Source organism: Triticum urartu, chromosome 1A (genome assembly GCF_056163025.1).
Source record: "Triticum urartu cultivar PI428250 chromosome 1A, HENAU_Tu73, whole genome shotgun sequence".
Taxonomy (NCBI): Eukaryota; Viridiplantae; Streptophyta; class Magnoliopsida; order Poales; family Poaceae; genus Triticum; species Triticum urartu.
Window position 1 is genome coordinate 59,095,054 of NC_141873.1, and position 11,766 is coordinate 59,106,819.

Here is an 11,766-nt window from a genome sequence, read left to right on the forward strand (position 1 = left end):
TGAATGATGAATGATCTATATGTGATGTATGAGATGTTCATGCTATTGTACAAGGAATCACAACTTACATGTCGATGAGTATGACGGTGACAGGATGATCATGAAGCCCCAAGATGGAGATCAAAGGAGCTATGTGATATTGGCCATATCATGTCACTATTATTATTTGATTGCATGTGATGTTTATCATGTTTTGCATCTTGTTTACTTAGAACGACGGTAGTAAATAAGATGATCCCTTACAACAAATTTCAAGAAGTGTTCTCCCCTAACTGTGCACCGTTGCTACAGTTTGTCGTTTCGAAGCACCACGTGTTAATCGGGTGTGATAGATCCTTACGTTCACATACAACGGGTGTAAGACAGTTTTACACATGCAAAAACACTTAGGGTTAACTTGACGAGCCTAGCATGTACAGACATGGCCTCGGAACACAGAGACCGAAAGGTCGAGCACGAGTCGTATGGAAGATACGATCAACATGAAGATGTTCACCGGCGATGACTAGTCCATCTCACGTGTTAATAGGACACGGCCTAGTCGACTCGGATCGTGTAACACTTAGATGACTAGAGGGATGTCTAATCTGAGTGGGAGTTCATTAATAATTTGATTAGATGAACTTAATTATCATGAACTTAGTCTAAAATCTTTACAATATGTCTTGTAGATCAAATGGCCAACGTCGTATTCAATTTCAACGCGTTCCTAGAGAAAACCAAGCTGAAAGACGATGGCAGCAACTATACGGACTGGGTCCGGAACCTGAGGATCATCCTCATAGCTGCCAAGAAAGATTATGTCCTACAAGCACCGCTAGGTGATCCACCCGTCCCACAGAACCAAGACGCTATGAACGCTTGGCAGACACGTACTGATGACTACTCCCTCGTTCAGTGCGGCATGCTTTACAGCTTAGAGCCGGGGCTCCAAAAGCGTTTTGAGAGACATGGAGCATATGAGTTGTTCGAAGAGCTAAAAATGGTTTTTCAAGCTCATGCCCGGATCGAGAAATATGAAGTCTCTGATAAGTTCTTCAGCTGGAAGATGAAGGAAAATAGTTATGTCAGTGAGCACATACTCACTATGTCTGGGTTACATAACCGCTTGACTCAGCTGGGAGTTAATCTCCCGGATGACGCGGTTATTGACAGAATCCTCCAGTCGCTTCCACCAAGCTACAAGAGCTTTGTGATGAACTTCAATATGCAGGGGATGGTAAAGACCATTCCTGAAGTATTTGCTATGCTGAAATCAGCAGAGGTAGAAGTCAAGAAGGAACATCAAGTGTTGATGATGAATAAAACCACTAAGTTCAAGAAAGGCAAGGGTAAAAAGAACTTCAAGAAGGACGGCAAGGAAGTTGCTGCGCCCGGCAAGCAAGCTGTCGGGAAGAAGTCAAAGAATGGACCCAAGCCTAAGACAGAGTGCTTTTATTACAAAGGGAAGGGTCACTGGAAGCGGAACTGCCCCAAATACTTAGCGGACAAGAAGGCCGGCAACACCAAAGGTATATTTGATATACATGTAATTGATGTGTACCTTACCAGTGCTCGTAGTAACTCCTGGGTATTTGATACCGGTGCCGTTGCTCATATTTGTAACTCACAGCAGGAGCTGCGGAATAAACGGAGACTGGCGAAGGACGAGGTGACGATGCGCGTCGGGAATGGTTCCAAGGTCGATGTGATCGCCGTCGGCACGCTACCTCTACATTTACCTACGGGATTAGTTATAAACCTCAATAATTGTTATTTAGTGCCATGTTTGAGCATGAACATTGTATCAGGATCTCGTTTAATACGAGATGGCTACTCATTTAAATCCGAGAATAATGGTTGTTCTATTTATATGAGAGATATGTTTTATGGTCATGCTCCGATAGTCAATGGTTTATTCTTAATGAATCTCGAGCGTATTACTACACATATTCATAGTGTGAGTACCAAAAGATGTAAGGTTGATAATGATAGTCCCACATACTTGTGGCACTGCCGCCTTGGTCACATAGGTGTCAAACGCATGAAGAAGCTCCATGCAGATGGACTTTTAGAGTCTCTTGATTATGAATCATTTGACACGTGCGAACCATGCCTCATGGGAAAAATGACCAAGACTCCGTTCTCAGGAACAATGGAGCGAGCAACCAACTTATTGGAAATCATACATACTGATGTGTGCGGTCCAATGAGTGTTGAGGCTCGCGGTGGCTATCGTTATGTTCTCACCCTCACTGATGACTTGAGTAGATATGGGTATGTCTACTTAATGAAACACAAGTCTGAAACCTTTGAAAAGTTCAAGGAATTTCAGAGTGAGGTTGAGAATCAACGTGACAGGAAAATCAAGTTTCTACGATCAGATCGTGGAGGAGAATACTTGAGTCACGAATTTGGCACACACTTAAGAAAATATGGAATAGTTTCACAACTCACACCGCCAGGAACACCTCAGCGTAATGGTGTGTCCGAACGTCGTAATCGCACTCTATTAGATATGGTACGATCTATGATGTCTCTTACCGATTTACCGCTATCTTTTTGGGGCTATGCTTTAGAGACTGCCGCATTCACTTTAAATAGGGCTCTGTCGAAATCCGTTGAGACGACACCGTATGAATTATGGTTTGGGAAGAAACCTAAGCTGTCATTTCTAAAAGTTTGGGGATGCGATGCTTATGTCAGGAAACTTCAACCTGAAAAGCTCGAACCCAAGTCGGAAAAATGCGTCTTCATAGGATACCCTAAAGAAACTGCTGGGTATACCTTCTACCTCAGATCCGAAGGCAAGATCTTTATTGCCAGGAATGGATCCTTTCTAGAGAAAGAGTTTCTCTCGAAAGAAGTAAGTGGGAGGAAAGTAGAACTTGATGAAGTATTGCCTCTTGAACCGGTAAATGGCGCAACTCAAGAAAATGTTCCTGAGGTGCCTGCACCGACTAGAGAGGAAGTTATTCATGATGATCAAGATACTTCTGATCAAGCTCCTACTGAAATTCGAAGGTCCACAAGGACACGTTCCGCACCAGAGTGGTACGGCAACCCTGTCTTGGAAATCATGTTGTTAGATAACGGTGAACCTTCGAACTATGAAGAAGCGATGGCGGGACCAGATTCCGACAAATGGCTAGAAGCCATGAAATCCGAGATAGGATCCATGTATGAAAACGAAGTATGGACTTTGACTGACTTGCCCGTTGAACGGCGAGCCATAGAAAATAAATGGATCTTTAAGAAGAAGACAGACGCGGATGGTAATGTGACCATCTATAAAGCTCGGCTTGTCGCTAAGGGTTATCGACAAGTTCAAGGGGTTGACTACGATGAGACTTTCTCACCGGTAGCGAAGCTAAAGTCCGTCCGAATCATGTTAGCAATTGCCGCATTCTACGATTATGAAATATGGCAAATGGACGTCAAAACGGCATTCCTTAATGGTTTCCTTAAGGAAGAATTGTATATGATGCAGCCGGAAGGTTTTGTCGATCCTAAGAATGCTGACAAGGTGTGCAAGCTCCAACGCTCGATTTATGGGCTGGTGCAAGCATCTCGGAGTTGGAACATTCGCTTTGATGAGATGATCAAAGCGTTTGGGTTTACGCAGACTTATGGAGAAGCCTGCGTTTACAAGAAAGTGAGTGGGAGCTCTGTAGCATTCCTCATACTATATGTAGATGACATACTTTTGATGGGAAATGATATAGAACTCTTGGACAGCATCAAGGCCTACTTGAATAAGAGTTTTTCAATGAAGGACCTTGGAGAAGCTGCTTATATATTAGGCATCAAGATCTATAGGGATAGATCGAGACGCCTCATAGGTCTTTCACAAAGCACGTACCTTGATAAGATATTGAAGAAGTTCAAAATGGATCAGTCCAAGAAAGGGCTCTTGCCTGTTTTGCAAGGTATGAAATTGAGCTCGGCTCAATGCCCGACCACGGCAGAAGATATAGAAGAGATGAGTGTCATCCCCTATGCCTCAGCCATAGGTTCTATTATGTATGCCATGCTGTGTACCAGACCTGATGTAAACCTTGCCGTAAGTTTGGTAGGAAGGTACCAAAGTAATCCCGGCAAGGAACACTGGACAGCGGTCAAGAATATCCTGAAGTACCTGAAAAGGACTAAGGAAATGTTTCTCGTTTATGGAGGTGACGAAGAGCTCGTCGTAAAGGGTTACGTCGACGCTAGCTTCGACACAGATCTGGATGACTCTAAGTCACAAACCGGATACGTGTATATGTTGAATGGTGGAGCAGTGAGCTGGTGCAGCTGCAAGCAGAGCGTCGTGGCGGGATCTACATGTGAAGCGGAGTACATGGCAGCCTCGGAGGCAGCACATGAAGCAATATGGGTGAAGGAGTTCATCACCGACCTAGGAGTCATACCCAATGCGTCGGGGCCAATCAAACTCTTTTGTGACAACACTGGGGCTATTGCACTTGCCAAGGGGCCCAGGTTTCACAAGAAGACAAGGCACATCAAGCGTCGCTTCAACTCCATTCGTGAAAATGTTCAAGATGGAGACATAGAGATTTGTAAAGTACATACGGACCTGAATATAGCAGATCCGTTGACTAAACCTCTCCCTAGGGCAAAACATGATCAACACCAGAATTCCATGGGTGTTCGATTCATCACAATGTAACTAGATTATTGACTCTAGTGCAAGTGGAAGACTGTTGGAAATATGCCCTAGAGGCAATAATAAAAGTATTATTATTATATTTCTTTGTTCATGATAATTGTCTTTATTCATGCTATAACTGTATTATCCGGAAATCGTAATACACGTGTGAATACATAGACCATAATATGTCCCTAGTAAGCCTCTAGTTGACTAGCTCGTTGATCAACAGATAGTCATGGTTTCCTGGCTATGGACATTGGATGTCATTGATAACGGGATCACATCATTAGGAGAATGATGTGATGGACAAGACCTAATCCTAAGCATAGCACAAGATCGTGTAGTTCGTTTGCTAGAGCTTTTCCAATGTCAAGTATCTTTTCCTTTGACCATGAGATCGTGTAACTCCCGGATACCGTAAGAGTGCTTTGGGTGTATCAAACGTCACAACGTAACTAGGTGACTATAAAGGTGCACTACAGGTATTTCCGAAAGTGTCTGTTGGGTTGACACGAATCAAGACTGGGATTTGTCACTCCATATAACGGAGAGGTATCACTGGGCCCACTCGGTAATGCATCATCATTATGAGCTCAAGGTGACCAAGTGGTTGATCACGGGATCATGCATTACGGTACGAGTAAAGTGACTTGCCGGTAACAAGACTGAACAAGGTATTGGGATACCGACGATCGAGTCTCGGGCAAGTAACATACCGATTGACAAAGGGAATTGTATACGGGGTTGTTTAATCCTCGACATCGTGGTTCATCCGATGAGATCATCGTGGAGCATGTGGGAGCCAACATGGGTATCCAGATCCCGCTGTTGGTTATTGACCGGAGAGTCGTCCCGATCATGTCTGCATGTCTCCCGAACCCGTAGGGTCTACACACTTAAGGTTCGGTGACGCTAGGGTTGTGAAGATATGTGTATGCAGTAACCCGAATGTTGTTCGGAGTCCCGGATGAGATCCCGGACGTCACGAGGAGTTCCGGAATGGTCCGGAGGTAAAGAATTATATATAGGAAGTGCTGTTTCGGCCATCGGGACAAGTTTCGGGGTTATCGGTATTGTATCGGGACCACCGGAGGGGTCCCGGGGGCCCACCGGATGGGGCCACCTGTCCCGAGGGGCCACATGGGCTATAGGGGGTGCGCCTTGGCCTAGATGGGCCAAGGGCACCAGCCCCAAAAGCCCATGCGCCTAGGGTTCCACTTAAGGGAAGAGTCCCAATGGTGGAAGGCACCTCTAGGTGCCTTGGGGGGGAGTGAAACCTCCCCTTGGCTGTCGCACCTAGGAGATTGGATCTCCTAGGCTGGCGCACCACCCCCCTTGGCCCTCCTATATATAGTTGAGGAGAGGGAGGACTTCATACCTCAGCCTTTGGTGCTTCCCTCTCCCCTGTTACATCTCTCCCTCGTAGTACACGGCGAAGCCCTGCTACTGTGACGCCCTGCATCCACCACCACGCCGTCGTGCTGCTGGATCTTCATCAACCTCTCCTCCCCACTTGCTGGATCAAGAAAGGGGGAGACGTCATCCGCTCCATACGTGTGTTGAACGCGGAGGTACCGTCCGTTCGGTGCTAGGATCTTCGGTGATTTGAATCACGTCGTGTTCGACTACATCAACCCCGTTCTTCGAACGCTTCCGCTCGCGATCTACAAAGGTATGTAGATGCATCTAATCACTCGTTGCTAGATGAACTCCTAGATGGATCTTGGTGAAACGAGTAGGAAAAATTTTGTTTTCTGCAACGTTCCCCAACACAAACCGACCAGGATATCACGATATCGCGGTTACGTGCTGGCAACATTGTTCTTGCTGTTTTCTGCCATCGCAATGGCGTCAATTTTCATTTGGCAGTATTTCGCTGCTACCCAAAACAATAACCTTGCTTCCCAGCCATCTTAGACATGGACCTTGTAACACTTTTTGTTGTAACTAAATAAATTTTTGTTGCTCTAACTGTATTAGGCTTTTATTGTATGGAAGAATATCCCCCTATCTTTGGTAGCAAACTTTCATTTGTTTGGAAACAATGTACAATTTATGTCTCAGCGAAAATAAATTTAATTGTTATCGATAGAAGCAAACTTAAGTTGCAATGGAAGCAAATTTTCTAGTCCATGGAAACAGAGTTGGCAGTAAATAAACAATTATAATGAACACTAATTTGTGTTAAAATCAAACATGAATTTATATTAGATTGAATAAATTTACGATGGAAATATGCGATGCAATCAATAGGAAGCAAAAGACATCGGACAAAGTCTTGTTAGCAAGCGCACAAGTGACTCTAAAAAAAAGCAAGCGCACAAGTTGCATGTGTGGGCTTCACGTTCTGGATAAGCTCGCATCACACGAGTAGGGAGAGGTTAGCGGGATAGTCTGGCAAGCGAAGCGGATGCAGTTAAGTAAGGACGCAATCAATTAATAAACCAAGTCAACAAATCTCCCGCGGGCCTAACTAATAGATCAGACGGCCACCATGCACCTCATCCGACGGTCATCAAGTAGTCTGGTAAAAGCAAAGTGTCTATAGTCTGATGGCTAGTGGTGCCCTTCCTTTTTTGCAGTTTAAGTGCAAGGAACTTGAAATAGGGCCCTACTGCGTTTTTAGTGGAACGCCTTTTAAGGTGGATTCCTTTAGTAATATATAATCTATACACTCGATTCATCAACGAAGAGGGGCTACTCTGCACAATACCACATTCTCTGAAAAATAAACAACACAAAGATGAAATTGAGAAGGGGAGAGATGACATGCTCATTAGTCATTACCTTCTAGCTATGATGAATGGGAGATGTGGGTTGAGGTTGTGTCCGCTGGGGTGCCGACCTCAAACATCATGACGCCGGGCGGTGCGACGATGGGCTTCTCGAGGTCCTGCTGGTCCTCGTCCATGACAAGCGCCTTGACGCTCAGGCCATAGACCTCCTCGACGACATTTGTTGTTGATTGTTATTAACAATATTGGCAATGGCAATTCAGTTTTCTTTGTAGTCATGTTCGGTATTAACTGAACCATCCATATTTATTGAGAAATATTATTCTGTAGCTCTCACGGTGTACATTGGCCATGAATTTAATTTAGAGCATTCATGTTCTCATCCGATCCTAAAGCAGGCAAGTTGGAAACTATCAATGCTGCTATGAAAATGTTGTGTTCACATAATTCATAAGTTGGATTATGCACCAATGCATGGTCCTTTTTTTGTTAGCTTCATATTTTCTATAAAATAAAGAATCATACATGTTTAAACAAGTCGTGTTCCATATCACAGAAAAAAGGTAAGAATGTGGAATATTCCATACAGAGGAGATTAACAACCAATGATGAAATGTATACATAAGGATATAACATTTTGGCCAAGAAGTTTCAAAGATGAACAAGAAATTACCGGCGGGTTGTGAATGTCAATACTCTAAGGAGTACATCTTAAATCACCATCACTGATTACTGCCTTTCCACTAAAAAGTGATTATTGGCTTTAAAATGTGTGGTTTCTACAGAACTGAAGGTTAACGTTAGTTTACTTTTTGTAAAGTACCTTTCAAAGATAATATGGAGATGTGGTCACCAGTTGTAGTAAATGCCAGATAAGAACTACTATAATATCCCTCCGGTGCACTTACAACAATATATAATACAAACAAAGTGAATCTGCAGAAAATGATTGAGGGATGCCAAATAGAAAATGAGGCCAGAAATCTAGCTAAGCAAACGTACTTGTATAAAGTCGCTGAAACATGGACCCCAATTGTTAACCCTGTAAACCCGAAGATCAAGTGAGAAAATAAAATAAAATTAGAACCTTTTCTCATCAAGTAAAAGTGTAAAACATTGGGAAGTCAACTTGAAACATAGATCACAATTATCAATCTGTAAACCTGAAGATTCCGTGAAGAGCAATGAAAGAAAAGCAAAAAAGATTAGCCATACCAGCCTATGTTAGGAGTGCAACATCCAAAATTTTGGCACATAAAGTACGAGTTCTGAAATGTCAAAGTAATAACCCTGCCCTCCTGAAGTCTTGATCATGTTCAGCTATGCCAATTTCGCATTGACAGAGATTGGTTTAACCTACGAGAGCACAAATCAAAACCATTTTATGATCTACTCTTCATTGAATGATATGTTATGTGAGATCCCATGTTATGCAGAACAAGTATGTTTGTCAAGCCTCGCGAGTCGCGATACTGCAAGACCAATAGCTATAGCCATACCCTGCTATAAGGTTCTTGAAATTGTTAACAGCACCCTCCTGAAAACTAAAGAAAAACAGATTGACGACAATGCCTATGGAACGGGAAAGCATTTGATGAAGTCGACAGCTAAAATAAAGATAAAATCGAGAGTACAGCCCGTAGCACATACCTTGTCAGGGTACATGTTGATGACAGAACCAGAACCAGAGCGACCACCATGTTTGCGTAGATGGTGTGCTGAATTCTGCACGTGCCTTTGGTGCGACGGGCGATGAGGAGGTGTCTGGTCTTCCGGAAGCCCGAGCTCGGTGGCGTCGAAGTCGACCCCGATCACGTCCAGCTCCTGACTATTGGCGAACATCCGCACAGGAAGACAAGCGCAACACGGCTTGGGCCCGTGTCCTCCATCTACACAGCGCGGCCGCGCGTCACGGCGAACAGCGCGGCGGCGCAGTTCCATGTTGCCTTAGCTCCCCCAAATCGCAGGCATCAGGCCAAGGCGTCGTCGCCGCGTACCCAAACTGATGTGGCGTTTGAATCCCATCCCACGGTGGCTAGGTTCGCAAACCCAAGGCGGCGACCGGCGGGGAAGACGAGGACCAGCGTGGAACAACCAGCGGGGTAGGAAACATGAGAGAGAGGGGCAAGGGCAGTGAGCAGGGCCGGCGATCCAGAAACGTGGATGCGAGATCCGGCGGGGTCTTCTCGAGGGGTTCCGCGGCGGTGGCGCTGTCGAGTGCGCAGATCGCGCGACGGCGGCGATCCAGAACTGTCCGCGATCCTGTAACGCGGAGGCGAGATCCGGCGGGGTCTGCTCGAGGGGATCGGCGGTAGTGCGATCCTGATGGACTCAGGCGGCGCTGTTTCTTTGGGCTATGTGTGTGTGGGTGGGGTTGGGTGGGTGTGGGGACGAGGAGACGAAAAAAACCGGCGAAAAAAATCCGGACGAAAGTGGTGGAACAAAAAAAACCTGAAAGCGAGACTACCAGCTGCTCCATTAGGAGTAGAGATATTTAGATTACATATGTTTTGGTAGTCTAGAATTTGTAATTTATCATATACTCATCCTTAAGACTCAATAATACATCCATCATATTTCGCAACAATTCTCTCTCTCTTCTAACATGGTATTAGCCTAACTGATTCAAACTCTAGCCGCCGCCCGACGCTTCCGCTCCACGCCGCCCCCGGGGCAGTCCGCCTTCATGACCGCCGTCGGGGGCCGCGTTGCCTGTACCTAGGGTTCGTCCGCCGGTCATGTTGATCGGCTGCCCTAGAAAGTCTTTTTCGCGAACTCTTGCTTTGGGTTTTTCTCTTTCGCCGATCGTTTTGATCGACATTTTTTTTTTTGATTTTCCGATCTACGATCGGTTTGCATCGCCCGCCGCCGTCGTCGACCCCCGCGCCTCTACTTCGACTTTGGCATCGACTCCACCGACGTCTTCTTCGACTCAGCGTCCTCACGCGGCACACGGCGGCTCAAACGGCCGCCGTCCGTGCCTCCGTTCGCAAGTCACTGTGCCAACCGTCGTCACCTCAATCGGATCGGGACTTCTTCATCAACCCCCACGTCCATCTACCTCGGCTGCATCATGCTTCTTCCTGCAAGATGGCGCGTCTTGGTGCAACTCGTGGCCGCCATGCCGTGTAACCGCAGGTCACCGCGTGTCCAACGCTTGCGTTGGACGCAACGACCATGGCCGCCCGTGCCTGCGTGCGTGCTACGCTGGCCCAGCACGCGTTTTTTTTTTCACTTGGACGTCAAGGCATACAGGAGTCTAGTTGGCTTGGTCAAACGTGATGCTTGGACTTGTGGCTTGGCACAACGTGTGATCCCTGGCCGGCCGTCGTGTGCTACTAAGTCCGACGATGCACACCGAGGAACGGGCGCTTCGACTTGCAGACGTTTGGATTGATCACCTGAGCGCATGCAATCTGTCTCATCTACACCGTGCGACTAATCTGATCTGTCGGTTACGCCCGCCTTCGCAGGTTCCGTGAAAATCAACTCCGAGTACAGCGCGTCTCTCCACCAATCGAGCAATAGGCTGTTGCTGCGTCGCCCCGTCGGGCCGCAGCGCCGTCGCCCCGTGGTTCTTTTTCCGGCTGCACCGACCCGCGTCACCGTTGTGTCACCCCTTCGGGCCATAGTGTCGCGGCCCGTGGTTCCCGTCGCCCCGAGGCTGTCCACTCCAGGGCGTCCCGTGGCTACACCGACCCTCGCGCCGCCGCTGTATCGCCTCATCCAGCCGTGGCGAGTGTGGCATGCGGTCCACGCCGCCGTCCTAAAGTCGTCCCCGCGGCTGTACCGACTCGCGAGCCGTTGTTGCGTCGCCTCTTCGGGCCGCAGCGTCGCGGCCCGCGGTCCCCGCCGCCGCCTCGAGGTCTTCCCGCCGTCGCCCCGACACCCCAGCCGCCACTGTGTCGCCCCTTCGGGCCGTAGCGCCGCGGCCCGCGGTCTGCTCCGCCGTCATCGCGTGTCGACCTCTCGTGGTATGCGCCGCGCCGTCTTCCTTGGCGCGGAACGCCATCGTCCGTGTCGGTCTTCGTCATGCTGTCAGGGTTCTTCGGCTACTTCGAGCACCGCCGCCGCCGCTCTTCTTTGGCCGCCGCTGCCGCCCGTCCACCCCCTTCATCTTCGTCCAGCACCAGATCGTCGCTAGCGTCGCCGTCATCTACCCCGACCGCTTCATCTACTCCGACAACCGCGAGCGACATTGGCCCCGCGCCGATTGGTGCCGCAACCGTCATCGAGTCCTTCTCTGCTGGCCTTTCCGACTTCTCCGACATGGCGTACAGCTCGTGCAGGTTCCTCGTCTACGCATGCCCGGTGCTGGAAACACCGACACGTGCCTTCATCCACGACGTGTCCCCGGGCCTGGCAAGCCTGGTCGGCGCTTCGTCAACTTCGTCCGTC